General features: G+C 47.7%; 1 long non-coding RNA gene across 6 annotated transcripts; it reads right to left on the bottom strand.

The window, feature by feature from the left end:
• Nucleotides 1-5023: 5023 nt before the first annotated feature.
• On the bottom strand, nucleotides 5024-26933 carry LOC132375777 (uncharacterized). 6 transcript variants are annotated; one of them, XR_009506106.1, is made up of 6 exons: nucleotides 26145-26641; nucleotides 23933-26053; nucleotides 22877-23006; nucleotides 21703-21934; nucleotides 13399-14070; nucleotides 5024-5291 (listed from the first exon to the last, which is right to left on the bottom strand). It is a non-coding gene; the product is annotated as an uncharacterized LOC132375777 (long non-coding RNA). The 6 variants fall into 6 exon arrangements; XR_009506103.1 differs by lacking the exons at nucleotides 5024-5291; nucleotides 13399-14070 and adding an exon at nucleotides 26648-26933 and having other exon boundaries at nucleotides 18184-21934; nucleotides 26145-26407; XR_009506104.1 differs by lacking the exons at nucleotides 5024-5291; nucleotides 13399-14070 and adding an exon at nucleotides 26648-26933 and having other exon boundaries at nucleotides 18184-21934; nucleotides 26145-26276.
• Nucleotides 26934-27964: the final 1031 nt, after the last annotated feature.

Here is a 27964-nt window from a genome sequence, read left to right as displayed (position 1 = left end):
AGCGGAAACTCTGTTAAATGTTAGCTATTATGGTTAGTACGTAAATAGTTTCCTGATTCACTTTGAGATTTTATTTTAGAAAGGCAACTTATTTCCTTTTACCTTAAACATTTCCCCCAAATTACTATAATTATTAAAATAGTCTCTTATTTTCTGTAACCATAGCAAAGAGGAGGCATAGCAGTGACTTCTGAGAAGTTTCCCTCAATGTTCCCCTCCCAGGTGTCCTCCTGCCGCTTGCTAAAGCTTTATCCCAACTCTGGCCCATGGAATGTCTCAGATCATCACCGTCAGAGGTTCTGAATGTGTTTGAGATGAGAATCTGGTTCATAAACAACCAGCCTCTTTCTAGTGTGTCCCCTCTATGCGACATAGAAAGTAATTGGAGCAAACAATTCCATGGTTCAGTTTAGCTTCAATAAAGACACCGTAAAGGTGACCCATAATTTTTGTTTCTGCTTGTGACAGTCATAATTAATAAATATTCTGCTCTGGAGTCACTGGTTTTGTTTCCAAAACAAACACACCTACCTCCTGAATGTCATTATAACTGATCTATGTAGCATCATCTGAAGTCATAAACATTAAAGCCAATAGCCAAATTTTAAGGCATCAGAAGGCTTAGCAAGCATCTGTGTTTTTGAGATGCAGTTAGTGGGCCACAACTGAAGCACCAATGTCATTCAGTTTTCTTCAATTTAGAAATAAATTATTTTGGGGAAAAGAGAGTTGTGGATTAAAGACAATTACTGAGATTCTTAAGACTTGAATGTTCACGGTGGTTCATGTAGTTAAAAAAGAAATCTCAGGTTTGGATCCTTATTAAATTTCACGTCAACAAGAATGGTGTTTAGTAAAAAGTCATCCTAAATGCTACACAGATCACTAATTGTCAAGCAGTCAGGATTCGTTAAATACTGTAATACTAAACTAAAAATTGTTTAATCTCATAGTGTTTTATGATTTGGAAACTATATCACAATCTCAAAAATGTAACTCAATTTGGTAAATATTCACTGAGGGGCATGTCAGGCCGGCTCTGGGTTGTGAAGACACACAGATGAACGTAGCCAGTCCTCCCTTCAAGCTTCACAGCAAAATGCCTCTGAGGCCTCCTTACTGACATCAACCATCATCGTACAACAGTTAAAAATATCCCTGCTCTTTCTTTCTGATGGTTTGGATTCTGCACCAACAAGAGTATTGATCAACAATGAGTCTTTTTTTTTTTTTTGGAGTTCCCTGTGCTATACAACAGGCTCTTATTAGTTGTCTGTTTTATACATATTAGTGTATATATGTCAATCCCAATCTCCCAATTCATCACACCACCCCAGCAATGAGTCTTGATTTATGGAGCACATTGCTTATCTGTCGTGCCTTGGTTATTTACCTTAAAGATAAGGAGAATCAGTCTGACCTTGGAGAGAGAATCAGGTAAGAATGTCGAGCACTCTTCCCATCTTAAAAAACTATTCGGACCCCGTGCTTGTGTCGGGATGGACCGTCAGTCCTCTGTCAGCTGCAGTCTCATGGACCAGTCAGCAGACGCAGCCCTCCCTTTCCCAGAGGTGATGGTTGGAGCAGGACAAGGAATCCAGATGCAAAACAAGGAGCCACGGCAGGAAAGGTGCTGCTGAGCAAGAGAATAAAAAAGATGGGCTGCAGGAGTGTCTCTATCCAAAAGCCATGTCCGTCTACTCTTGGGCAATAAGAACCTTATATTCTGCTCCAGAAACCACAGAATTTGGGCATAAATTCGGTGGGGCAGTCAGGCTGACTCAGTCTCAGGTGTGAAATTCCCATTGCATTGAGACGGCAACCACTTTACAATGGTCTCGATGTTTTACCGAAAGGAACAACAGCTATTGCTGTATCTGTGGAGATATACATCCCAGCTCTTCTGGATTTTCAATATTTGGTTTGTTTTCAGACCAATCCTTGAACACAATTCTTGAGTTTTGGGTTTGGACAGTATATTCTTGGGACATCACATGTTAAAGACACAGTTGCCCTGTGGTAACATTTGATGATGAAAGCGCAGGAGAAAAAGTCCAACACAGGGGTGCCTCCTTTTCAAGGAATGTACATTGAAGGGCAGGGCACAAGTGAATTAGGAGGTGACTATTAAATCCACGATTAAAAAAAAGGGTATTTGCCCTTCAGAAGAATCCTATACAGGTTTCTAGTGTAAGGTACCACTTTGTGTCCAAAATATCATTTGATTTACAAAAAGAAGAGGGACATTTGGGGAGCTTGTAAGTACAGAACCAGACCCTTCTGCAATGAGGTCGATTGTGCATGCAGGAAAGGGCCTCTCCTTTTTGTTGATTTCCTGGAATTCTGGGTTAATTTTTCAGAATGACAAAAACATAGCAGCAACTCTTAGAACATATGAGAGTTTGCTGCTAACAATGAAAAATGTTTAAACAAGACCTTTGTTTCTATGAAACGTAGTGAAGAAATTCAAGTATAACCAAGGGACATACATTCCTAAAAAAAAATCTGGTGGTGGGGCACGCAAATGAGACTATTTAAATCCATTTATAAAAAAGGACAAATAATTCTACGAAGTGTTCTAGGAGTGATGATCATTACTTTTTAGTTGACTTATTAAATACCAATCCCAGGAGAAACTGTTTTAATAATGTAGCCTTTATCAGCGATCATCTCCAAGGCTTTTTACAACTTTGCCGTTCAAAGTCCACATATGAACTGATCTCCTGTTTGAGAAGTTTGATCACCTATTTCATTACTGTCATATAAATGTCCTCAAGAAATAGCTGTTAGGGGAAATGGTGATTTAACTACTGTTTTGGATAAAAACCCATAAAAGTTCCAGTTGTTTTGAAAAAATCTTAACCACAATTCCTTCTTTAAAAAGTGGGCCACGTGATCCTTAATGTACTGGATTGTTATTTGTTTAAGATTTCACTGCGGAGTTTGGCTAGTGATGATAAAAAGCCATCACTTGTTTTGATAAAACTGATCTACATCCAAAGGAAATGAAATACATTTCCTGAGCTTTGAGAACCAGAAGCCGCCATTGCTTGCCACCTTTGATTAAATTAAGGCACTGAGAATAGACAGAACTGAGAAGAAGGAAGCTAAAACAATGAACTTCAAACAACCAAGCCCTACAGATTCCTTTCCTTGAGGGAATCAGTCATAACAAGGAACCCAAATACTTGTCCATCAAAATATTCATTTTTATTCAGTTCTCGCCCTGAGTCCAAAAATAAAAACACAGACATAAGACAGTTTGTTGGATACAATGGCCAGAGAAGTACAGAACATTTCTGAATGCACGTGGATGGGCAACGTAGGAGTGACATTAAATCTGTTGATGTAGCATCTTTCCCCAGCTTGTTCAAGAATTTCTTTAAATGTATTAATGTATTAAATACACAGTGGTGTGGAGAAGGAGAAAGCTGGAGTCAAAGGCAGTTCTGGTCCCAGAGGGGAAGCAAAACAGAAACAGAGCCTGAACTCTGGTCCCCAGGGTGGAAGTTTAGGGCATAATTGCCCTCGCTGGGGGCCCTGGAGAACAGCGCCGGGAGAGAGGGCTGGTCAAGGCTGCAGCACGCCGTTGTAGATGCTGGCAAACACTTCAGGGATGCGGGCTTCTGCAGGAATTACTATAATCAATACCTTTGATTATGGAATGCAATTTCCCCGAGAGCTCAGAGAACTACCACCAATTTTGTTTCTATTCATCCTCGCGATGGGTTTAGGAGCTTCTTAGAGGCAGGTATTTTTGTGCCTCCATTTTTCATTTATTGAAAAAAAAGCTCACAGGAGTTAAATGTAACCCTACACAATACAGTGAATCATCTGAAATAAAAATCTATCCCCTGACCGATTTCTATTTTTCTAGTGCCTAAATTTCCCACTCGTAGAATAAATGTGAAATGAGAGGTAGGGTCTCCAGCTTTAGTAAATGAAAAATACAGGATGCTCAGTTAAATATGAATTTCAGGTAAACAACAAATATTGATACATTTAGTGTAAATATGTCCTTTGCAATATTCGGTACATACTTACGTATTGTCCATCTGAAATCCACATTTAGTTGGGTGTCTTATATTTTATCTGGAAACCGTAACCAGAGGAAGAAACTCTCTGTATCCAAGAGAAAACTAGGATGTTCTGTGTCCTTATCACAGAGAACTGACTCCTTCTACCAAACCCCTGCCTCAAAGCTCCTTGCACTTTCCTGGGACTGTGGCTTTTCTCCTTGGATGTCACCTGGATGGTGGGTGCTGCCTCTCTGTGACCTCCGTCTCACCGGACGTCTGTGTGCCGCCGGCGGCTGCCACGTCCCAGCCCTCCCCAGGGGCTGAATAAAAACGTGTGTGAATAAGTGAACTACCAAACTAACAAGTGAGCAAAAACCCAAAATGGCAAAATTCTTGGACACACTCCACTGCATCTGGGACACCATCAGTTAAAATAATCACCACTGTTTTTCGTTCCACAAGAAAGGAAAAAATGCTGCCAACTAAACTATTACACAATGAATTCTTATCACTCAGAATCGTACATGTGTTGAGTTATTTTAGCCATAGACATTTACTATCATGTATTTCTTTTATGTGTGAAAATGAAGAGAAACATATAAGCATCATAAATGGTTAAGATGTTTTTAAAACGTCTTCAAATGCAGCGTCTAACGTTCCTGAGTCATGTTTTGGCTCAACTCTCCCGTGTCCGGGCTTTTTCACGAGGGATTAACTTCTGAGCCATTAAGAGCAAGGGTGGGAGAGCTCTTCTCAAAGTGGGCTCCACGGCTGTCCTTAGAATTTTTGCAAGATGCTAACACCCATTCTGTAAATTTTGATGGTGGCCCTTTTTAATCTTAAAAAAAAAAAAAAAGAGCACAAAAGAATCCAGAAAACAACTAAATCACTTCCTGCCTCAAACAATCCGAGTTATCGGATGGTGGAAGGTCCAGGGATTGTGGGACCTTTCCAACCCTGGCAGCAGGAATGTCAAGTTGATGCTGTCTATAGGGGGTATTTTCAGTTACACAAGTTCTCACACATGCTGCAAAACTGCATCGCAGTGTCAGGCCAACAGGACTGCAATTCATCAGAAGACTCGTCCTCATACTAGAGAAGTTAAAATGTGAAGAAAAATAAAACACCACGCATGGTTGATAAATGACCTAGAATTACCAGTGGGGACCCTCTGCGGCATCTTCTGTGAACGTGTTGGCAAACGCACAACCTCTGTTAGGAAATGCAAGTGTCATCCGGCCCTCGTGACAAGGCAGTAACGCCTAAAGTGACCTGTGGTGGAAATAAGAAACGGTGAAGAACCATTTAAATGGTAGAAGCATAAACACATCTGCTGAGTGAAAGTTCAGTAGTGTTTCTGACGTCACCGACCAGTGAGTTGGAGGCATGGGATGGTGGAAAGAGTCAGGGTGAGACCTGGGCTCTGACCTATATCTGGGCAGCCTTAGGCAGGTTCCTTGACCTTTCCGGTTCCAGTTTTCACATGGACAGCACAAGACTCTCAAGTTTACCCTACATTCCACGCTCTATCCTTTGTTTTCGGACAGACCCCTGTGGCTACTTGTGGTTGGACTTGCTCAATCATTGCTTGCTGCTCTTTGTTAAAAGAATACACCAAACCCTCTCTATACAGGATTTATTACAAACCAACAATGGCATCCCAAGCCCTCTGACGTGTGAGCTGCTTTGAAAGTTGGGGGTGCACTCTGAGATGCTTTTATGACATTTGAAAGAACCTTAGATTTCCTCTAGTTCAACCTTTAGAAAGCTAGAACTTTTCTCCAATGCTTCAGCCTTTGCACACCTACTCCACTGACTGTGCCCGTAGGGGTGCCCATGTCTTAGCAAGGCAACCAGGTCAATCAACGACTCCAGCAGCTAGAAAATTCTTCCTTGTGCAGTTGTCCCAAACAATTGGAATAGAAGTCCAGAAATAGATCCAATAAGGGAGGAAAGTGCAGCATATATCCAGACAAAAGGCTGATGTCCTTAACGTATGAAGAACACTAACAAAGCAATAAGACAACAAATAATTTAGCAGTTAAATGGGCAAAGAACATGAACAGATAGTTTACCCAAAAAGAAAATACCTTTGGTTCTCAACTGTATAAAGTTACTCTGAAGCTGATGCAAAATTAAACTACAGCGAGGTAGCATTTTCAGCTCTCAGGTAGACAAAGACCAAACAGCTCAGTAAGGGCTGCTGGTCAGGCCGAGAGGAAAGAGCCTCCTTATCCATCATGGGGAGCAACTCACACAAGGGGAAATTTGGCGTATCTGTCAAAATATAGAAGCACATATGTTTTACCTACCAATTTCACTTCTAGAATAATAAATTACGGCAGCAATTCTCAACCTTTTTGGTTTCAGGACCACCTTAGACTCTAAAAATTACTGAGGATCCCCAAAGCTACTAATATTTACCATATTAAAAATTTAGTAAGAAAAAAAAGAAAAAAAATTTTAAACTGAGACATCTAAAAGACATCTATTGTACTATAAAATAACAATATAAGCCCACAGTAGGATAACATAAGTAGCACATTTTTTTTTTAAACATATTTTATTTATTTATTTATTTTGGCTGTGTTGGGTCTTCGTTTCTGTGCGAGGGCTTTCTCCAGTTGCGGCGAGCGGGGGCCACTCTTCATCGCAGTGCGCGGGCCTCTCACTATCGCGGCCTCTCTTGTTGCGGAGCACAGGCTCCAGACGCGCAGGCTCAGTAGTTGTGGCTCACGGGCTTAGTTGCTCCGCGGCATGTGGGATCCTCCCAGACCAGGGCTCGAACCCGTGTCCCCTGCATTGGCAGGCGGACTCCCAACCACTGCGCCACCAGGGAAGCCCCGTAGCACATTTCTATTAAAAATATTTTTTAATTAGTGAAGAGAATTTTTTAAATTAGTGAAAAACATTTTTAAAAATTATCAAAAACTATTTTTAAAAATTAGTGAAATGAAAATTCTACACTTGTGCAGGTTTCTTCAACATCTGGCCTGAGAGAAGGGGTCCGGATCCCACATATGCTTGTGCAATGCAGAGGAATCTGGCCTCACTCCGGAGGGGAGCTGGAAAAGGAGGCCCCGTGCAAGCCTCTGGGCAGGGGCGGTCTCGGACCTGCAGGGGCCACACCTTGAGAAGCCGGGTGTCCCAGACAATCCCACGTGTGTGAAAGGACTCACATGCTAGCTTATTCACTGAGGTGTGGTCTGTACCTGCAAAGGACTGAACAATCACAGTGTCCTTGAGGACGGACGGGGGGATTCTGTGCCACCACTGAAACGAATGGGGTGTTGTCTGTGCTTCTATGGACCAGCTAGCTCCGAAGCCTTCAGTGTCATCATGTGGAAATGAAAGGTGTGCTGTGAAGTAAAAAATCAGCTGCAGAGGAATTTGCATATTTTCTTGTTTACATACAATATACACGAAATATATCTGGAAGGAAGTGCAATAAAACATTACTTCCGGCTGCTTTCCCAGAAAGGACTAGGAGGGGCACACAGGGTATCAGCAGGCGTGCTTTTCGTCATGTCTGTGTCCTTTGTATCTTTTGACTTTTGTATATGTGCCTGTATTATCTGGCAAAAAAATTAATTAATTTATGTAAACACAAACTTTTAAGCTATTTTGCAAGGGTTTTCTGAGAATGAAATGAACCAGTGCATGGAAAAAAGCGTAACCCATTGTAGATATTCAGTAAGTGACAGCTGTTAAAAATAACATTATACAATATAATAACTCAAGGTTTTGTTATATCCACTTCTGGATCCCCCTTATGAGCACTGACCCACCCCTCCACCTGTCTCTCCAGAGCAGTGATTGTCCCAGGTCCGATCAGAAAGCGGTCAGCTTGGGCTTCCCTGGTGGCGCAGTGGTTGAGAATCCGCCTGCCAATGCAGGGGACACGGGTTCGAGCCCTGGTCTGGGAGGATCCCACATGCCGCGGAGCAACTGGGCCCGTGAGCCACAACTACTGAGCCTGCGCGTCTGGAGCCTGTGCTCCGCAACGAGAGAGGCCGCGATGGTGAGAGGCCCGCGCACCGCGATGAAGAGTGGCCCCCGCTTGCCACAACTGGAGAAAGCCCTCGCACAGAAACGAAGACCCAACACAGCCATAAGTAAATAAATAAATAAATAAATAAATAAATAAACAAACAAAAAAAAAAACCCTAGTTTAAAAAAAAAAAAAAAAAGAAAGCAGTAAGCTTTTATTTTCAAGTGTTTTAACATTTCATGTAAACATTGTTTGGTAACCAAATCATTCTTGGAACCATAACTTTTCTTTTCCCCTCGGCCCTGATTAATCCCCATTAGAGAGAAACTTCCGAAAAGCCTAGGTCGTTATATCCGTCCTGCTTGGGACCAGGAAGTGAGGGAATCGTGGATTCTCCGCATTTGGGGTATGTTCCTTTTTCTCTACAGATTCATTTCCATCCCAGTTTTGTTTTTAATACCTCTCACATGTGCTCATCCTAGATTTGCATTTAGAAGCCAGCCCACTGATAAATATTCCTTGCTTGATGCGTAGGAATTCATTATTCTGTTTCACTCGGTCCTGGACTTGTAAGATTTTAGGCAGAACCAATATTTCTTCCTCCATGATACCCAACAATCACAATCTAAATGTAAGATTCAATTTAGGAAAAATGTCCCACCCACCAGAAATTCAAAATTACTTTGCTCTGAATTTTTAAACAGCTAGTGTAAAAATAAGCATTTGACCACCACTACCATTGGCTATGATGTGTTGGACAACCCTGGTCCAAACTCACGTCATCCTTCATCAAGCTGTCAGACCATTCCCTGTCTTTTCCCAGTTGCTGTGATAATTACTACATCTTCCCTAGAGTAGGGTTGACTGTATCTGGTCTTGGAGTCAAAGCCAGTCTGTTACCGACTTGTTAAAGCCACGCCCTCACGCCCTGAGCCCCACGGGATGTTTGCTGAGATTTCTGCTCTGTTCCCCTCTGGGGTGCGTTCATTCATTCATTCATTCCTAAAGCTATTGAACATCTACTGCGTAAGTATTAAGAGTAGAACAGTGATGAGTAGACGTTTGGGTCAAAGACATGACCCAAAGGCAAGCTCAGAAACCATTTCTTTCTTTCTTCTGTTTTTAAAGAGTAGGTTTAATTTAATTAATTTATTTATATTTTCTACTGGCCGTGCCTCGAGGTTTGTGGGATCTTAGTTCCCTGATCAGGGGTTGAGCCCGCGCCCTTGGCAGTGAAATTGAGGAGTCCTAACCACTGGACCAACAGGGAGTTCCCCAGAAACCATGTCAATTTACATTCCCCTCTGAATGCCCACCTCCTGGTTGGGGGAAAGAAAGCAGAACAAGGTGCTAAAGCCCTTTCTTATGCCTCTCTTGTGATAATCACACGAATTACAAACTTTCCTTTAATGCTACTTTCGATTTAAAAATAAATTAAGTACTGTTATTTAAAAGTGAAAGCGGGGGAGGGATAAATTAGGAGTTTAGGATTAACATATACACACTGATACATATAAAATAGATAATCAACAAGGACCTACTGTATAGCACAGGGAACTCTACTTAATATTCTGTAATAACCTATATGGGAAAAGAATGTGAAAAAGAATGGATATAGGTATATGTATAACTGAATCACCTTACTGTACACCTGAAACTAACACAACATTGTAAATCAAGTATACTCTAATATAAATAAAAATTAAATTAAAAAAATAATTTAAAAAAAGTGAAAGATATTTCTAGAATTTGATTTTGAGAGCTGTATATGATTCACTTCCAACACGAATCAATGGGAGGACTGATTTGTCTCACTCGCACAGATTTTCCCCTGCTCCACTGAGTAGGAAGTTGGAGGGTGACAAGCATTTAGAATGCCTGTTAATGATTAATTACTGAGCGTGGGAGAAAGGATTTGGAACTCAAAGGAAAGAACGTGAGCAGCCCTGGAAACATTCCATTTGTAAATGTCAATCGATAACTTTACAAAACTCTGCCGATGCCATTTTGAAGTTGTCAGCCCTGAAAATTGGATGAGGGAATCTGACACTTTATGAAGGAATTCACTCTTTTAACTGATCAAAACTAGATTTGTTTTTAACTTTTGGGAATGTATCTCTTACATAAAACAGGGTATCCTGTAGTCAGATTTGAGGGGACCACCGAAAGAAATGCTTTGAGATGTGCAGAGATTGCCTGCATAAATCTCAGCACAAAGAGGGCTTCTCTCCTCGGCTGAAGATTTGGTTGTTCCAGGCCCCTGATCCTCGGAAGGTGGGCACGGTAGCCTGGAGGCGGCAGCTCTCTTCTATGGCTAGAAGGTGCTTTAATGTACACCCTCTCCCTGACCCCCACCGCCTCGGTAAGTCCTTAGACGCGTCACCTAGAGCCTCCCGCTGTTGACACAGAAAATAAGGAAATTGCTTTTCCCCAGGACCTCAGAGCAAAGATGTGATGGAGGGGTTGGTCACCTGGGGGGTGACCGGGCGCTTTCTCCATTGTTGGCACCTCCTGGTAGGCAAATAGCTTCGGTTAACAGCTGACAGAAATAAAAAATCAGCATTTCCAGACTCAGGGAGGCACCTTACGTATTTACCCCTGATTCCACAGGGACAGTGGCCCATCCCAACTAACTTGCTTGGCTGCAGAAACCAAGTGTCATTCAGGCACCAAACCAGTTTGACGGTCCGTGCAGGTTGGTGTCATCCAGGTGAAATATCCCAACACCCCGCGATACTGAAATTCGGAAAACTGGGGCCAGGACATTAGCTTCTTCAGAATCAGACTTCCTTCACCCTAATGATTGTCAAATACTTCATGGCAACCTTCCTTCTAGAATCCCGCCTGAGGGTCTCTGATTTAGTAGGAGGTTCAAGGGTTGCCCTGTTCTACCATCTGCTCTGACAGCACTTCCTTCCTACCTGTGTTCTGGCATTTATCACTTTATTCTGCAGCTACGGTTTTTACATCCAATCCCCTCTTCTACCCCCTTTTCCATTAAGCTGTTATCCCCTTGCAGGCAGAGACAGTGGCAGTATTTTCATTTGAATCCAAATACCTAATATAATGCCTGGTACACTGAAAAATGCTCTGAAAATGTTGGTGCTATATTTCAAAAAGTTTGAGAAGACTCCCAGAAGACATTTTTCAGAGACCTTAGACAGCCTCTTGAATAACAGGGAGGTAAAAGATAGGATTTCCATTATTTATTAAATTAATGTTTCATTGCTGCTTAAATCACTGTAACTAAGATAAGGTATATACATTCTGTGATATCTTGTTTCCAAAAATAAAACAAAACTGTCTCTCCCTTTCTGGGGGGCGGTTATTCCTTTGAACCTTTGAAGCCATTGATCATTGGCTTTGGAGCACACTGGAAAAGTTATTTCCATGGAGATGGAGTTTTCTAGACTGTCAAATAGTTAGCGACTTCCAAAGCTAAGATATAAGACATGTTTACTTGTGAAGTCTGTGAATTTTTTTTAACCTCTGACATTTTTACCTTAAGTGGGTGGAACTATGCTTGGCTACAAAATACGAGGTGTCACTTAGGCGCTAAATGCTACTATTCCACAAAAATATCAACAACCAAAGGACACAGCACATGCCTCTGGTGGCAGAGAACCTTGCTGGTGAGGTGTGGTCAGGCTCCTGTTCCAGAGGCCTTCTCTAGAGACATCAGGTGCCTCTGGATTTGACCTTGGAGGCTTACATCAAAGCAGCAGTCGACAAGGCCATCTCCTCTCTGCCCCTCCACTGCTGAGGGGGTCGCCCCAGCCAAAGGCAAGGGAGCCCCTTCACTGGTTGAACCGACCAGGACTGCTGGTTGAACTGACCGGGACTGCTGGTTACTGAGATCCAGCTTAACTGACTTTAGCAAAAAGAGTGGAATGCCTTAGCTTCATAATTGAGAGTCTGGATATATTTGGGTCCATGAGCTCAAATGATGCCTTCAGGACCCAGTTTTTCTCCTTTACTTCTCTTGAGTCTGTTTCTCCCTCTTCTTAAGCAAGTTACCTCCTCTTGATGTCCTCCCAGACTCCAGGCTCTCCTCCTTCATCTCCTTGCTGACTGCTCCAGACAAAGTCCCAGGGCAAAAGCTGATTGGACCGCTTGGTCACATGACCATTTCTGACCCAAGAATGTGGTCAGGGGTAGAAGGCATGCACTAGCAGGCCTGGTCTGTGTGTCCACTCCCAGAGCTGGAAGGACACAGCCCTCCCCTTCACAAACCGATGATACCCCAGAGGGTATCATGGCAGTTAGAGAATCTGGGAATTGCTTCCAGGCAGGCAAAAAGGCCATCACCCAGCACATTAGCTGGGTGCCTTGTGAGCTAACAACACAGAGGGTGTCACATATGACGGCGGGTTTTATAGGTCAGTGTTAGTGCTTATTCCTCCTAACTTACTGTAGTTATGAGCTGTATTATCTTAGGGAAGCATTAGCTTAGATTTATTTCACAAATGTGAAGAACTATCTTTTGGACAATATGATCCTTCCTCATTGATTTTATTGCTGTGCAACATAATAAAATTTCTAATAAAGCAACTAGAGTAAATTCACTTATCTTTCATTATTTCTTCTTCCATTTTTCTTTTTTTCCCCCATTTTGTCCCCTAATTCATCCTCTTTCTCTGCCTCCAAGTATCCAAAGAATTCTAGTAATAGTGGTAGCTTGCCTCAAGTTTTTATTGGAATAAGGAAGAGGATGGATGAATGGATAGACGGATAAATAGATGGAGGGATGGATGATGGAAGAATGGAGGGAGGGAGGGAAGGAAAGATGGAAGGAAGGAGGAAGGGATGGATGGAGAGAGGGGTGGATGGATGGATGGAGGGATGATGAAAGAATGGAGGGAGGGGGAGGGAGAGAAAGAGGGAGGGAAGGAGGAAGGGATGGATGGGGACATGGATGGAGAGCTGGGTGGGTGGAGGGATGGATGAAGGGATGGGTAGTCAAACAGCCACTGAGAATAACTAATTGTTTAATATTTCCGTCAGTGATGCACTGCTCGGTCAATGAATGAACAAGCCTAACAAGTCTGGCTGAAAGGCCTGGCTTGTCTCTACGGCACGGGAGGGTCAGAGCAGAGTCTGCTCATTGTTAGTGACGGGTCTCAGATAAGGAAGGTTCCTCCCTGAGGCCACCGGTTGCATTCTTGAAGTCTGTTTTCTCTAGTACTTTCTGTGGCAAGAGAGACAGTTTCTTTTAAAAGCAAAACATGACTTTAGAATTATCTGTGTGTGTATGCGCTTTGTCCCTGTGCAAATGTAGTATTTGGCAGCCAAGGCCAGTTTAGAGCAAAGAATCTTCCATGATTCCTTTCTTAATGAAGGAATGTAAGTTGCACGGTAAACTGAAACGTACTATCTTTAGACACTGACCCCTCTTCCAAGGCTTCGCTCTGGCAGCCTTGACCCACAAAAGGAAACAGCAAAATACTGAAGCAGGAATTTCGAAATCCAGATGCGAGACCACCGTCTGCGTGAAAAATCCCTGAGAGTCTGCAGTCAGTGTGTCCCAGCGACGGGACGGCGTGGACCAGCCCACGGCGCGCCCTCCGTCCTCCTGGTCTGAGGGCGCAGGCCCCGCAGGACGGGTGGTCAGAGGCCTGCTCTGCAGCGGCATCTGTGCTGTGCGTAAGCAAGCTGGTTCCGGGAGGGAGGCGCTGGGAAGCAGGATGCTGTCCAGGCAGCCTCAGTGATGGATTTCTTTTCTGATGCTTTTTGTTCAGTAACAAAACAAAGCCTGTTTTCTGCCAGAGCCTCCCACTCCCCTGGATGCTGAAGGAGTGGATCTTACAGACTCCCGCAGGGCTGCTGGGTGACTCTACTCATCACACTCCGCTTCGGAGCAGCGAGCTCCTTTCCTACGGGGAGACAGTGACATGTGAGGGGAGGCTGCCGGACGTGCAGACTGGGGGCGATTCTTCTTCTCGCCCAGTAATTAATCCCACACGGGGCACCTGGGCCACGCGGCTGCTGCTCTGGCCTTCAGATGTCTATTTCCGCTTGCGTTTCATGTCCTCTCTTTCTTTCTACCACTCTGGACCTTGCCTGATGGGAAAAGAAAGGGTGAGGCTCTTTAAATATTTTCTGCGTGTTCCACTACCCCCCGCCCACTTGATGACAGAGAAAACACCAGCGATTTGAAGGGAGGGGGCCTCTGGCCTAATTTCCACCAGGCAAGCTTCAGGATTCCCAAACCTGTTAATGAAATCCTCCTCGTTATAAAGCAAAGCACACAGACGAGTGTGTCTTCCCATCTGGATCAGAGTATAATTGGGGTTGGCTCTCCTGTCTATGCTTTTACCATCAAAACGTGTAGCCAGGACTAATAATAGGACAAATGGCACAGATGTAAAAGCTGTAAAATCTTTACAACCATTTAAAAATAATAGGGCATGCTCTAAGCCCTGTAAAAATAGTCATTTATGAACTGTACACATTGTTTACGAATCAGGCACCCAAAATGTAAATCTGCCAAACAGACATTAACCTAAATTAATGAGCTGGCAAGAATAAATTTCAATTACACATCGACTCTACTGCCGTTTTTCATTTTTTGCTGACATTTAGGTGGATAATTTTGGAAGTGGATGGTTGCAGGAAATTAAAGCTAATCTTTTCTCCCAATATATTTTCTTATGGAGCAGATCCACTTGAAATAATTTCATTGTTTTTGAGTTCCAAGTTAGAAAATTTTCTCAAAACATATCCTTGCAGAGTGGAGATATTTGAAACCTTCAATAAGGACCCAGTTCTGGTTTATCTTTTCTTGGCTCCACTAAGGAAGCCTCTGAGATTCACAGGCTCTATGTGGAATTTCATAACTCCTTCATCTGCTACCTTGAGCTGAGCTTGGTTGTGCTTGTCGACTCAAAGATCATCAAAGCCTCAAAAGCCAGTCTTAGATCGAGGACTCAACTTCCTCTAAATTCCACTGGAGTTTCATCCTCTCAATAATCCTACGAAACATGAAATAGAATTATGTCCATCTTCCAAATGAGGAAACAAGAGGCTCAGAGAAGTTCAGCGCTTTGGTCGTGGTCTCACCCTGGTTGGTTCTGATGGTAGTTCGGGGTGCTTAGCTCTCATCGTTGAAGCTCCTCCTGCTTCAGTTTCTCATTGGCACCTGGAGCAGGCTGGCAGGTTGGGCTGGTTCTTCTCTGGGGTCACAGAGCAGCCCCCTCAGCATTGAGATGCTTGTTGGAAACAGAATCTCCAGACCGGCTGGATTTCTACACCATCTCCAGGTGATCTGTTGCAGGTGAGCATTTGAAAGGCGTCGTCCTAACTTCCTAGGTGTTCTTGAGCCAGGGAGCACTAACTTCGATGTTTCCAGAAGCAAGAGGATCAGAGCATCCTTTCCTAAGAATCACAGGGTTGCCTGCATGGGAACTCCCCATGAGCTGTCCTTGGGCTGGTCTGTAACCTCTCTCCAAAGCTACCTCTCACCGACCCTTCCCATCCAGCATGACCTCCGCTGCTTCCCTTCTTATGCCCCAAAGACAGGTTCCCTCTGCCTGCACGCAGCTCACAGCACCCTCCTCCCTAGTTCATCTTTCTTTCTCCAAACTGTGCACACCTGGGCTGCCCTTGACGGCTGGCTTAGTCCCCACCCCACCCCGCTCTGCTTCTCATCTAGTCAATCAGACCCTGAAGGCAGGGACACTTTTTCTCCTTTTATGCAACTGGACCTTTGCACAAAGCTGGGCGCACAGATTATACTCCACGGAGACCTGTAGACGAGGAATAGGATGTCATCGCAAACCCTGGAACAGGAGGGGCATTAAGCGCTGATACATGGATGTGATTGGATTATTCAGTAGACTCCTCTGTTAACTATTTCCAAATAAAAAAGTGAAAACAGATCTGGAAGATGTTGCAACCGCATAAAATGACTGGGATGGAAATATTGTGGGAATTTAGATACCAACGTTTATGTCCTTTCCTGTGTTTAGCTCTGGGGCAGCGTTTGTGACGCTGGCCATTCCTGTTGAGAATGCAGCCTCCTGCGTGGAGTCTCATTTGTTAGCACCAGGCCTGTTCTTTTTTTTTTAACGATTAATAAAAACAACCTCTTTAGTGAAATTTTTCATGCAACTCAAAACCCTAACATCAGATTTTCCTTATTTCTTTAATAAGGACTGGAATCATTTCCAAGAAGATGGACATGTGGTCAGAAACAGGCAGAACCTGCCAAGATGCTTCCTTAGCCTGGGTCCATTTCCAGTTTCTTGCCTAAAGTATGAGGTTTATGTCAAGGTTCATTTTTTTCCCCTAGTGATGTCCAATTGCTCCAGAACTGTTTGTTCAAAAGGCTGTCATTCCCCCACCAAATTGTTTTTGCAGTTTTGCCAAAAATCCATTGGTTTTATTTGTGCGGGTCTATTTCTGAGGTCTCTATTCTGTTTCATTGATCTATTTCTTCTCCAACACCACCTTGTTCTGATTAGTATAGCTATGTAATAAGACTCAACATCAGGTAGATTCCTCCCATTTCAGCCCTCTTTTTCAAAACTGTTTTAGCTATTCTAGGCCTTTTTCTTTTTCAAATAAATTCTAGATTAAGCTTGTTAATGTCTACAAAAAAAAAAAAAACTTGCTAGGATTTTCATAGCAACTGTGCTAAATCTACAGATCACTTTGAGAACTGGCATCTTTACTATGTTGACTGTTCCAATCCATGAACATGGTCAATCTCTCCATCTCTTCACATCTCCTCTCATTTTTCTTTCATCAACATTTTGTAATTTTCAACATATAGACACTGTACATGTTTTGTTCGATTTATACCTCAATATACATTTCCTTTGGAGCAGTTGTAGATGGCACTGTTTTCAATTTCAGTTTCTGTGTGATTGCTGTTCACGTATATCAGTTTGATTGACTTGTGTGTGTTGGTCTTATAGCCTGGGTCCTTGCTGCACTTACTCATAAGTTCAGGAGTTTTATTGTAGATTCCTTGGGATTTTCTGCTTAGACAATCATATCATCTGTAAATAGAGCCTGTTTTATTTCTTCCTTTTCTATCTGTATGCTTTTTTTTCTTGCCTTATTGCTCCAGCTACAACGTCCAGTACTGTCTTGAATAACAAGGTAAGTGTGGCCATCACTGCCTTCTTCCTGATCTTGGTGGGAACCATCCATTCCCTCACTCTTAAGCATGGTGTTAGCTGTAGGTTCCATGTAATATTTTGCAAACTGTACAAGTTTCCTCTTGCTTCTGTAACACATCACCACAAATTTAGTGGCTTAAAACAATGCAAATGTATACTCTTACAGTCCTGGAAGTCAGAAATCTAAAATCAAGACGTCCTCGGGCTGCATTCCCTCTGGAAGCTCCAGCAGACAATGCGTCTCCTTGCTTTTCCCAGATTCTGAAAGTCACCTGCATTCCTTGGCTCACAGACCCCTACGTCCTTCCAACATCTTGATTCCATCATCACACCTTTTTCTTTCACTCTAACCCTTCCCTGCTTATAAGGACCCTTGTGATTACATTGGGCCCATCTAGATAATCCAGGACAATGTCTCTATCTCACGGTCCGTAACCTAATTACAAGTGCAAAGCCCCTTTTGCCAGGTGAGGTCACATAACCACAGATTCAGGTATTAGAGTGTTGATCTCCTTGGGGGCCATTATTCTGCCCACAACTCACTGTAATAATTGCCTGTTTACCTACCTTGTGTTATTCTGCATTATGTCCCCTGGCAGAGTCACTGGCGTGCAGTAGGGCTCAATAAATAATTGTTGGCCCACGGAACGGATGCTGAGTAAATCTTTCTCCTTTATCACCCTTGGGAAAGTGTAAAAGTGCACTGCTTTTCAGCGTAGCTACAGGTATTAATTTTTTCTGAACAAATAAAATCACAATATCTGCTCTGATATACATCAGTAGATCTGTGGGGCTCTCAACACAGATTATTTGAAATTAGGCTTCAGAAAAATCCAAACTGTAGGCTTTCCACAGACATTCCCATGGAGCAAACACTCACGGCTCTCCAGAACACCGCCCCCGATTCCTGACCAGACAGGGAAGGACAGAGAACACTCCTCAGGCACTTCCTTCCCTTTGTGAGGCCACCCTTCACGCGGCACCTGCTTTATGTTGTCAAAAGTCAGCAGTCCATCGTTTTCTTTTTTTTTTTATTGGAGTATAGTTGATTTACAATGTTGTGTTACTTTCAGGTATACAACAAAGTGATTCAGTTATACAGACATACATATGTGTCTATTTTTTTTCAGATTCTCTTCCCATATAGGTTATTACAGAGTATTGAGTAGAGTTCCCTGTGCTATACAGTAGGTCCTTGTTGATTATATATTTTATATATAGTAGCGTGTCTCTGTTAATCCCAAACTAACTTATCCCTCCTTTGTTCCCCCCAGTAACCATAAATTTGTTCTCTAAGTCTGTGAGTCTGTTTCTGTTTTGTAAAGAAGTTCATTTGTATCATTTTTTTAGATTCCACATACAAGTGATATCATATGGTATTTGTCTTTCTCTGTCTAACTTACTTCACTCAGTATGGTCATCTCTAGGTCCACTCATGTTGCTGCAGATGGCATCCTTTCACTCTTTTTATGGTGAGGAATTCCATCATCTTTACAAAAGAACATTTGTCTCCACCTCTTTTCTCTTGTGCTTCCCCCTTGCCCTTCTGAGCACCTGCTGAGCAAGTAACTCAGGATCCGTCCACCTTCTCACTGAAGGGGACTTGGTTTGTCGGCCTCCAATTTCCCTTGCCTGTTCTCGACTCAGGCTGCAGCCTCCGGAGGTGGGGAGGGATGGAAATGGAGTCTTGTTGGCTTTTCTAAGACTGGTTCACATCCAGTTGTGTAACTGAGGCTGACACTGTTAGATCTGGCCGAGGTTTCATGTCACGGGTGGATGTGACCGGACCGTGGAGCTGTCACCTGAGACTTTCAACAGGAAGGGTGGAGAAAAGGGAATCAAAACGCCAAGACCCACCAGCGAGGGTGGGTGGCCTTGCCCAATACGAGAACTTCCTTGTAATGAGAAAAAAACAACAACAGTTTTTTTGTTTTTTGTTCTGCCTCCCTCCTATTTTTAATGAAAAACCAGTGTTTTTCATTAGGAGCTCCATGGGCGTTTTGGCAGGACTGCCATTCACTCTGCAGAACACCCTGTCTGGCAGGATGTTCAGGGTCCCTGGGGCCTGCATTACCCCCAGTTATGGTAAAAACGAAAACACCCCGAGATGTCTCCAGATGTCCTTACTGGGAACAGACTGCCCTCACTTGAAAACTTAACCATGGGTTATTTGAAAGGCCTGTTCTGGGTTGTCAGTAAAAACCTAGTATCTTCTAAAACCACTTTTTTCCCTAATAAGTGAATAGGAGGGAAGATATTAATTCAGATGCTGATTAACTGCTGCATGAACTGTATCCTTTCTATCCCCCAAGTGGTGGCAATTTGCAGAAGGCAGTTCTGGATATTTCCTGCCCTTTGAGGCTAAGTTGACAGACACTCGCCTAGGAGCTGGGAGCCTCTGATAGGCATTCAGTGGCCAGAAATGAAGAGGCTGCTTCAAAGCGCACATCTCTAGAGATTGCTTTTTTGAAAAAAAACACTCATTTTACGTGCTCTTAATAAAGAATAAAACTCACACACACACACTTTGAGAAACATACCCAACTCCTTAGGAAATTCTCCTTTGAAACGGCAACAGGGGGGTCGGGATGAGTTAGGGAGCCTAAACCAACACCACTGTGTGACCAAAGCTGGACAACTGACGAACCTCACTCCCTTGTCCCCAGATTTTTTACTTCGCCACCTGCTCTACTTTCAGGCAGAGGGAGGGTGTATGTGTCATACGTTTCTTTTCACTTCATAAAGGGGCGGCTATTCCACGTGGGTCCCCTTGAACCCCATGCCTGCACATCAGCTCAGAGGTACAAGGTCCACATCGACGATCCTGGCCCGCCGGCCACTCCCGCTCCAGCCCATTGTAGACGTCACCCTCCCAACCAGAATCTGTTTCCCTTCTTTGGGTTGATGGGGCTTGCACTTCTTTGTTTCTGTAGCTGAGGGAGGGGAAGGCGGGAAGGGCAGGGTCCACGGGTCTCCCTCTCTCCATCCCACCAGGCCAGGTACTTACTACATGCTCGCTGGAGACTCAGGTGGCCTGTGGTTGCAGGCCCAGCGGGGCACGGAATTGTCCAGAAGGCTCTGCTCTGTCCGGGCCCCACCCGGCTGGCCGAGGCCCGGGTGGAGAACGTCAGAAGAAGCACCTTGGTCCCTTCTTTTCAGGGCTCCCCCCGGGTGGCAGTGAGGCTGAGAGCCTTCCTGGGGCAAGGGGACGCTGGGGTGGGCTTGGAACGCTGTGACCTGGACCCAAAGTCACGGCCGCCAGCAGGACTAGCGTGTGCCAGGGTGAGACTGAGGCTACACGGGGAGTGGGAAGGAGAGTCCAGCTCTCCCCTGCAAATCTCCAGTGCTAGAAATAGTCTGACACTTCTACCGAGTCACGGTCACCGGGCACAGCGGCATTAAATGTGGAGGCTACCAGCCATTTCCTGGACTTTCTCCTAGTCTCCAGACTTGGAGCCTTATCAGTTTTTTCCTCTGAGTTTCATCATGTCCAGGCACTGCTACACCAAACAACGTAGCAACCAACAGTGGGTCCACTTTCTGTTTGAGTGTAAGCCCTGCTCCCTGGGCTGCCTTCTCCAGCGCGCAGCACGTGTTCTCCTTGGGAGCAGGTGAGCTCACCACCAGCACGGCTGCTGTGCCCCTGGGACCCTTGTGCCGTGGGGCTTTCCCTCCCAAGGCGGGGGTGGAGGGGGGCCTCCAAGCCAAGGATCCACTAGCTCACCCCATCCCCTGGTAAGATGTCCCCCGAGCCCAGGGCACCTGTCTCCTCCTCCTCCTCCTCCACGTCCTCTGGGGGATCAGGCCAGAACTGTCAGTGGGCAGCTGGGCAGCAGCTCCCCAGAGCCACGCTCACAGAGGATGTTCGCCAGCCCCCAAGCCCCGTGCCCCTCGGGAGAGGAGGGAACACTCAGCTGCTTCTTGAAGCCCCCCCCCACCAGCTGTCTCCCCAGAGCCCGAGCTTTCAAACGGGGCCAGGGAGGTGGGGGAGGACCCAAGTCCCAGGGCCGGGGAGGCAGGGCCAGAGGAAGAGGAGCTGACAGAGGCGGCCTCCCTCCAAGCCTCCTCCTCTGCAGCCCTCTGCATGACCTGCGGGCAGCCCTGGGCCCCCCGGCCCTGCCAGCGGCAAACAGCAGCCGTCTGGGAGGCGTCTGGGTCCGAGGAGGCCAGGCTGCTCAGTCCCACAGAGCCTCCCCAGCCCGAGTGCGGCGGGCGCTTCCCAGCCCGGGGACCGCAGGGCTTCCCAGCGCCGTCCCCACTGCCACGGGATTCCCCGCCCAGACAGCGCTGTGTCCTTTGGGGAAGAACTTAGATCCAACAAAATTCTCCTTTTCAACTCAAGAGAAAATAAGTACCGGATCCGATCTAACGCGAGCCCAAAATGTGCCTCCCCTTATTCTCATGGGGGCTGCAGGGAGGGAGTGGACGGCGGGGTCAGGGCACCCCCCCTCAGGCAGGTGGACTCCACCTCCAGGTGCGTAGCTCCTCACCACGTCACACCTTCCGTGGAACAGTGACCTACACTCTGGAAACGAGCGGCGTCCTCCCCCCAAACCTCAGGACTCACCCTGAGACTGCCTTCCAGACGAAGCACTGCAGAAGCCCTTCCTGCGGCGACGGCCAGACGCCCCGGCTGCTTCCTGCGGAACGCGCTCTCCCACCCGCGGCTCACTCTGTGGAGCTGGGGGCACCCTCTCCCGCACGGTGCTTGGCCACCACGTCTGACTCAGGGGTCTGTCGGTTTCCAGTAGGCCTCACCTCTCACGCCTTCATCCAGTGGGCTGTCTCCGCGGGGAGCCCTGTGTCAGGGGTAAATGTGGGGTGTCCGCCATGCACGGAAGAGTGGAGGGCAGGGGTCCACGTCCTGCTGCGTGTCTGAAGTGACCCTGTGATATCATACTTAAGAGTATTCACTGTGTGCAACAAATCTTCCCAGCCTTGAACCGAAACAGTTATTTCCGCTTACTAGTGCTTCTAGCACTTTACCCATCTTTACGCGGCAGGGTGATGGGATCAGCAGAGCAGAAGTCAGGCACCCAAGTTCTTATGTGCACGACGGTACACCTGCCAACCAGGTGAGGATGGGCTGAGGGCGGGAGGGGAGGGAGCAGGAGAGAACGGTGCCCTGTGTCTCACACAACTGGGCCCCAGCACATACACCCTCACACGTGCACACTCGGAGGGGGGGTGGGCGAGGCCTGGTAGCATCTGTTGATACTGTCTGTTTACTGGATGTTGTTCTTCTGTGGTCCAGGTAAGCATGGTAATTTTGGGGGGACTTCCCCCTTCTTTTTCTTTAATCTTTGCATCCTTTCAACTCTCTGCAAGTGTCCCACAAGTAAGGAGGTGTACCTGAGTAGAGCTCACAGTAGTTAGCCTGTCACCCCCGTTCCCCTCCACCCCGGCCCCACCCAGCACCTACAGTCCTGCCCGGACCCTCCCCCCAACTCCGCCGCAAATCCAAGAGAACGTTTCAAGCAGCCGGTAAGTATGTGTGCACAGGTGCTCCGGGTGAGCCTGGGAGCCCCGCCTGGTGTCCAAGCCCTCATCACTCAGTGCCCTGTTTCCTCAGGAGTGCTGCTTATGGAGACAATCAGATTTCTATGCCATTTGGGAAGCCTCAGGTGCCACTGGCCCTGAAAAGTGGATTTACACTACATGGTTGTCCAGGGCAGGACTCAGCCTCCAGCCCCACTCTTAATGGGATTCAGCCCATGCTGTTAAAGCTGCAGCTTGCAGACCTGAGGTGAGCGGTCTCGTAATCCAAGATGCAGGTGTTCTCAAATCAGCAGAAACAGCACAGGGCTTAGAGCCAGAGGTGATGGGTCTAAGTCTTGGACATCCACTCATTCCTTCTGTCTCTTTTCTCACCTACAAAATGAGGGTGGTGATGAACTTATTGGGAAGACTTAGATAGTACTTAAATCCTTGTCCCTAAACATCTCTACAAATGAGGGCCATCAGCCTGGTCCCGATCTGTGTATCCATTTAATTCAAGTGTCAGCTCAACTGATTGGCAACTTCAACATAAGTGACAGTTTGGCCAGCTGTCCTTATACACTGGTAGGGATCCCCCCTTTCTTTTTATAACCTGCAGATTTTCTAAAATGGGTTGTTTCCAAGAGACAACATCCTAGTAACAACATCTGTCACAGAGAAAAGATTATATTCTCACTGGAAACTATATCCCAAGGATTTGTGCCCACAATGTCCAAGCAGTTTGCAAATTGACCCCTAAGAAGTTTCTGGAAGGCTCTGGATTTGGAACTCAGTAAAGGAAAAGGAGACCTTGTCCTGGTACTTTACTTTGAGATCAAGAATTTAAACTTAGGCCAAATGGTTTAGTTGTAAAGCGGGTATAACACCAGCCAGGTGGAAGGCGGGATCAAACAACCAGCTCTGTCCATCTCTTTGGACCAGAAACTTGGCCGTCAGCACTAAAGCCACACCAGCCCAAGTCAGCTGCGGCCACCACGCTGCCCAAACTCCACCCTCTGTCCTCCCGCCTCTGCGTCCCGCTGGCCCTCTCCCCGCTGGTCCCTCCACGCAGCTCGTGATGTTTTCAGCCGACCCATTCAGCCCTCACCACTCCACCCAGCACCCTCCAATCTCTAGGCCTTTTCCTCTGGCACCAAGCACAAAACCCGTGAGCTGCTACTTCCAAACTACACATGTGCACTTTCCTTGTGCTTCCCTCCCCACCACCGCATGTCTTGGATTCCCCAGGGCTGAGTCCACTCTCCCGACACGTGCATTCGGACGTGACTTTACGATGCTACTGTGACACTTATGCTCACTTTCTTGGAAAGCTCTTCATCCAGCAGATACTTGGGGGACACGTGCTGAGCCAGGCGCTTGGTTTGGTGGTAGATAGAAAGATCTAGAAGACAACTCCTGCCTTCAGAGAGCTCACAGGATGGTGGGCTCAGATCTTGGGACACAGTGTCCACTTTCAGCAAGCATCGGATTCCAGAACCTTCCAGACAAGGGGAAAGCAGCAATGACATGCACAGCCTCTTGCAGACGAAAATAAAGCAGGAAACACTGCTCTGGGATTTTGGAGGCAAACTGTCGGCACCTGGAAATTTAAACTAGAGGATGCAGTCCTGGTGCGGCAGGTGACCCAGGGAGTGGCTCACCCTCACAACACAAGGACGTGGGGAATGGGAGCCAGGAGGCGGAAGGGCCGTGGTGTTAGCTGACGGAGTGGCCGTGGTGACTGGTGTTAGGTGACCACTGAGCAAAGACCCAAATGAACTGGGGAAGTGAGCCGGGGGAGGAGGAAGAGAGCCAAGGCCTCGAGACGGGGCACTAAGTCGGGGCTCTGCTCAGATGGCCACGTCATGCACACTTACCTCTCATTCATCAGCACTGGGCTCCCAGCTGAGCTCAAAGTCAGCAAAGCTGGGGCCCTACCTCTCCTGTGGGACGCACAGGCCAAGTCTCGAGATGATGGGTGGGGAATTATGCACCTCTCATGGGAGGAAGCAGTGGCTGGGGAGGATGGTCCAGTCTCCCACGACGGGCTGGGTTTGGGATGCTTACTGGAGAGGACCTGGGGCACACGACGGCTAGGCCACCTGTGCCAGCAGGGCCGCCAGGGAGGGCACCACGGGGCCTCCACGCATCTGGGCAAGAGCCCCTGAGCTCGGGGGCCTGGGCTCACGGGAGGCACCATGGCCGCTGCTGCTGGCTGGGCCAGAGCCTGGGGCCGGCTCACCTGGAGCCCAGCACCTGCTTCCTCCACGACTGCAAAATGGGTACAGCCACGTCTAAAAAGATGATGCCAGTCTGCGTTTCATGTGCTTTTCCGGCGTGCCTCACATGCATCCCACGAGACACGAGAAGACACGCCTGACACCTGGATGCACCTGTGCGGGTGTGCAGGGCCCTCGCTCGGCTGTCACACGTGGATGAGCTCCTGGGTCTTTGTCTTTCGCATGTTTCCTCGAAATACTAGGTCGGGTAAAGCTGACACCCTGTCACTTCCCTGAGCATAAGTGCTCTGGACGTACGTACCCGTGTGTGGATCCCCGTCCTGGGAAGCTCCCCGCTGATGCTGTGACCTCACGCCCCTGCACCAGCTGCCTCGTGCTCAGGGGAGGGTCCTCACCCCCGGCCCCGGGCCTAGGGAATGTGGGGTCAGCTCGCAGGTCAGGTCAGCGCCCCAAGCCAAGCCCGGCGCCCCTGTTCCACACCCACCGCCCGCTCTCAGCAAGTGGCCAGGTGGCCGGCAGCATCTCTGTTTGCGTCATGAGGCCACACCGGGCTCCCCCCGTCCTCCCAGCCCAGCGCCCGGCAGAGGCGGGCTGGCTCGATGTGGCTGAAGGAGACCAGGAAATCAGGGTAGACACGCCTGGGGGGGACACAGCAAGCATCACGGTGCCCCTCGAACGGTCCTTCCCGAGGACACTCCCCCAGGCCCCCTGTCAGTCCAGGCCTCCCCCGCCCCCCGGGCTGCCGCCTCGTCCTTCAGTCAGGACCACCAGCAAGAAATGAGAACATGGGGGCTGGGGTGAGGGGCGTCTGCGTCTCAGCGGGAGCCGCTGCCCCCCAGGGGCCCCTGCCAGTCAGCGGCTCCCTGGGGCTTGGGTTTCGAGAGCAGGGATCGGGGGTCGGGTCCTACAGGAAAGCCGCAGAGCCCAGGGCTGCCTGCCTCAGCACACTGGGTGCAGGGCCCTCCCCACCCTCCACCTGCCCGGGTCCTGGCATTGTTCTTCCTGAGAAAGGCTGCTTTTCCGGGTTGCGGGCTTCCTCTGGGGCCCCATCGTCACCAGGGCACAGAGTGCTGGAGCAGGGCAGGTCACTGGGGACGTGAGAGGCTGGACAAGCACAGCGCTGCCTTCATTGAGCCCAGAGCCAGTGAAGGACCTTCAGAAAGCTCTAGAACAGCCAGGACACAGCTGCTGGAGCCAGGCCTGGTGAAGACCCAGAGCAGTCAGCTCTGAGGCTGAAGGGTAACACAGGTCTCCGGGGCACGCGGGGCAATGAAGGCATCATGTCACCCACCCCACAATGGCAAGGTGGCTGGACGTCTGGCACGTGGTCCCGTATGACCATGGGTTTCCCTGGCTTCGTGAGCTTTCTTAAGACTCTCTCTGTCAAGCAGCCTGAGTGGCTCCCACGGCGACGGAGAGAGCCCTGCACGATGCCTGCGTTAGCTGGACGTCACTCAGCAGGGCCCCCCCGTCCAGTAGTGGCAGGAAGGGCAGCCCTGCCCGTTCTTGGGCCGCGGTGGGCTTCGGTCCGGGCTCCTGCCCTGCAGAGGGGGGCTGGGGAGACAGCCTGGGCCCATCAGGCATCCTCGGGCCCACAAGGCTGCTGGGAGCCCGGCGCTTTAGGTTGGTTTGTGTGTCACAGTCCCGCTGAGATCCCCTCCCCCATCTGCAGAGGCGAATTCCCCACCAACAGAGAGAGGAAGCCTCGCCCGCGAGATAAGGGCTGCCTGGTCTCAGCCCGGAACTGAGCAGAGATTTCATCAGCCTGGGAGAAAAATGTTCCCTGATTCTCACCGTGGCCTCTCGCTCGGGGCGCGTGCCGGCCGTCGGGGTCCTGCCGGCCCGCATCCTGGCCCTCAGGCCTCGCTGGCCTGGCTGCGATGTGGGGTGTGAGGTGGGCTGGGCTCCTGGTCGCCGCTGGCCGGCGCTGGCGGCCTCTCGGGGGCCCGGTGTCCGCGGTGGGGCGGGGCCTGGCAGGAGGCGGGGCCAGAAGGAGTCACCCGGCGGCCGCGGCGACCACCTGCCGAGACGGCCCCGCCCCCATGACAAAGCGAGGGGGGAGTCCGCCCCCCAGAGCTCGCCTTCCTGAAGAGGCTGCGCGCACAGGGCAGGGGAGGACGGGGCGGAGGGGCCCTGCTCGCTGGGAGGAGCTCGGCGCGGGTCAGGGCCTCCACACCCCGGCCTGGCAAAGAAACCCAGTGCCGCTTTGGTCTGATGATTAACAGAGGAAAACAACTGCCCGGAGCCTTGTGATCTGATTTTTACCAAATGTGGTAGGAGAGACGCCCGAGTCACTGGTCTCCATCCTTACGCACTCCCCCAGGAAACTGGAAATGCTGTTGTTCTAACCCATCCCAAAGGATCCAGTGATTTCCTTAACGCCACCCTAACTACAGGGAAACGCGTTCTTACCTCCTTTTTTAGGTCTTTGTAATGTGATAGAGCCACTGGGTCACAACCCACAGGGGAGGGAACTGCAGGCCCAGTGGGGTCTCCGCCCACCAGCGGGAGGCACTTTGATTTCCTAGGAGGCCCCTCCCACAGGAAGACTCACTTCCCACCTCGGAGGCCCCCAGGCTCCAAAGTTCACAGCAAAGGAAGTTGCTGGGAAGGTGGGGTCCCCGTGCGCCTGCCCTGTTTTTCCCGGGGGGCAAAATAGGGCCAAGGAGCAGCCGACACCCACCTCCTGTCTGACAGCCTGAGGGCCCCTGACCAGCAGCCAAAGGCACCCGCAGTCCCCGATATTACTGGGGGCTTACCTGGCATGGAAGGCTTCTTCTTTTTTTTTTCCTATTTTTATTTTTAAGGGTGAATAATATGTCACATGATATATTCACAAATAAGGAGGAAATTGTTTATCAGATCCTAGGTTGCACTTTTTGGTGGGAAAAATAATAACTGTGACCACATGCATCCTTTAGTCTTTTTTTAAAAATAGATTTAAAAATAATTTTATTAAGGCATGTTTTACGTATCATATAATTCACTTATTTCAAGTACATAATTCAATTATTTTTGAGTCACTTTACTAAGTTATGCAACTGTTGCCATAAATTAGTTATGGAACATTTTTATTACCCAGTGAGATCCCTCATGCCCGTTTGTAGTTAA

This window comes from Balaenoptera ricei, chromosome 12 (genome assembly GCF_028023285.1).
Source record: "Balaenoptera ricei isolate mBalRic1 chromosome 12, mBalRic1.hap2, whole genome shotgun sequence".
Classification (NCBI taxonomy): Eukaryota; Metazoa; Chordata; class Mammalia; order Artiodactyla; family Balaenopteridae; genus Balaenoptera; species Balaenoptera ricei.
The sequence above is the reverse complement of the archived record's forward strand: the minus strand, read 5'-3'. Positions and strand labels throughout refer to the sequence as shown.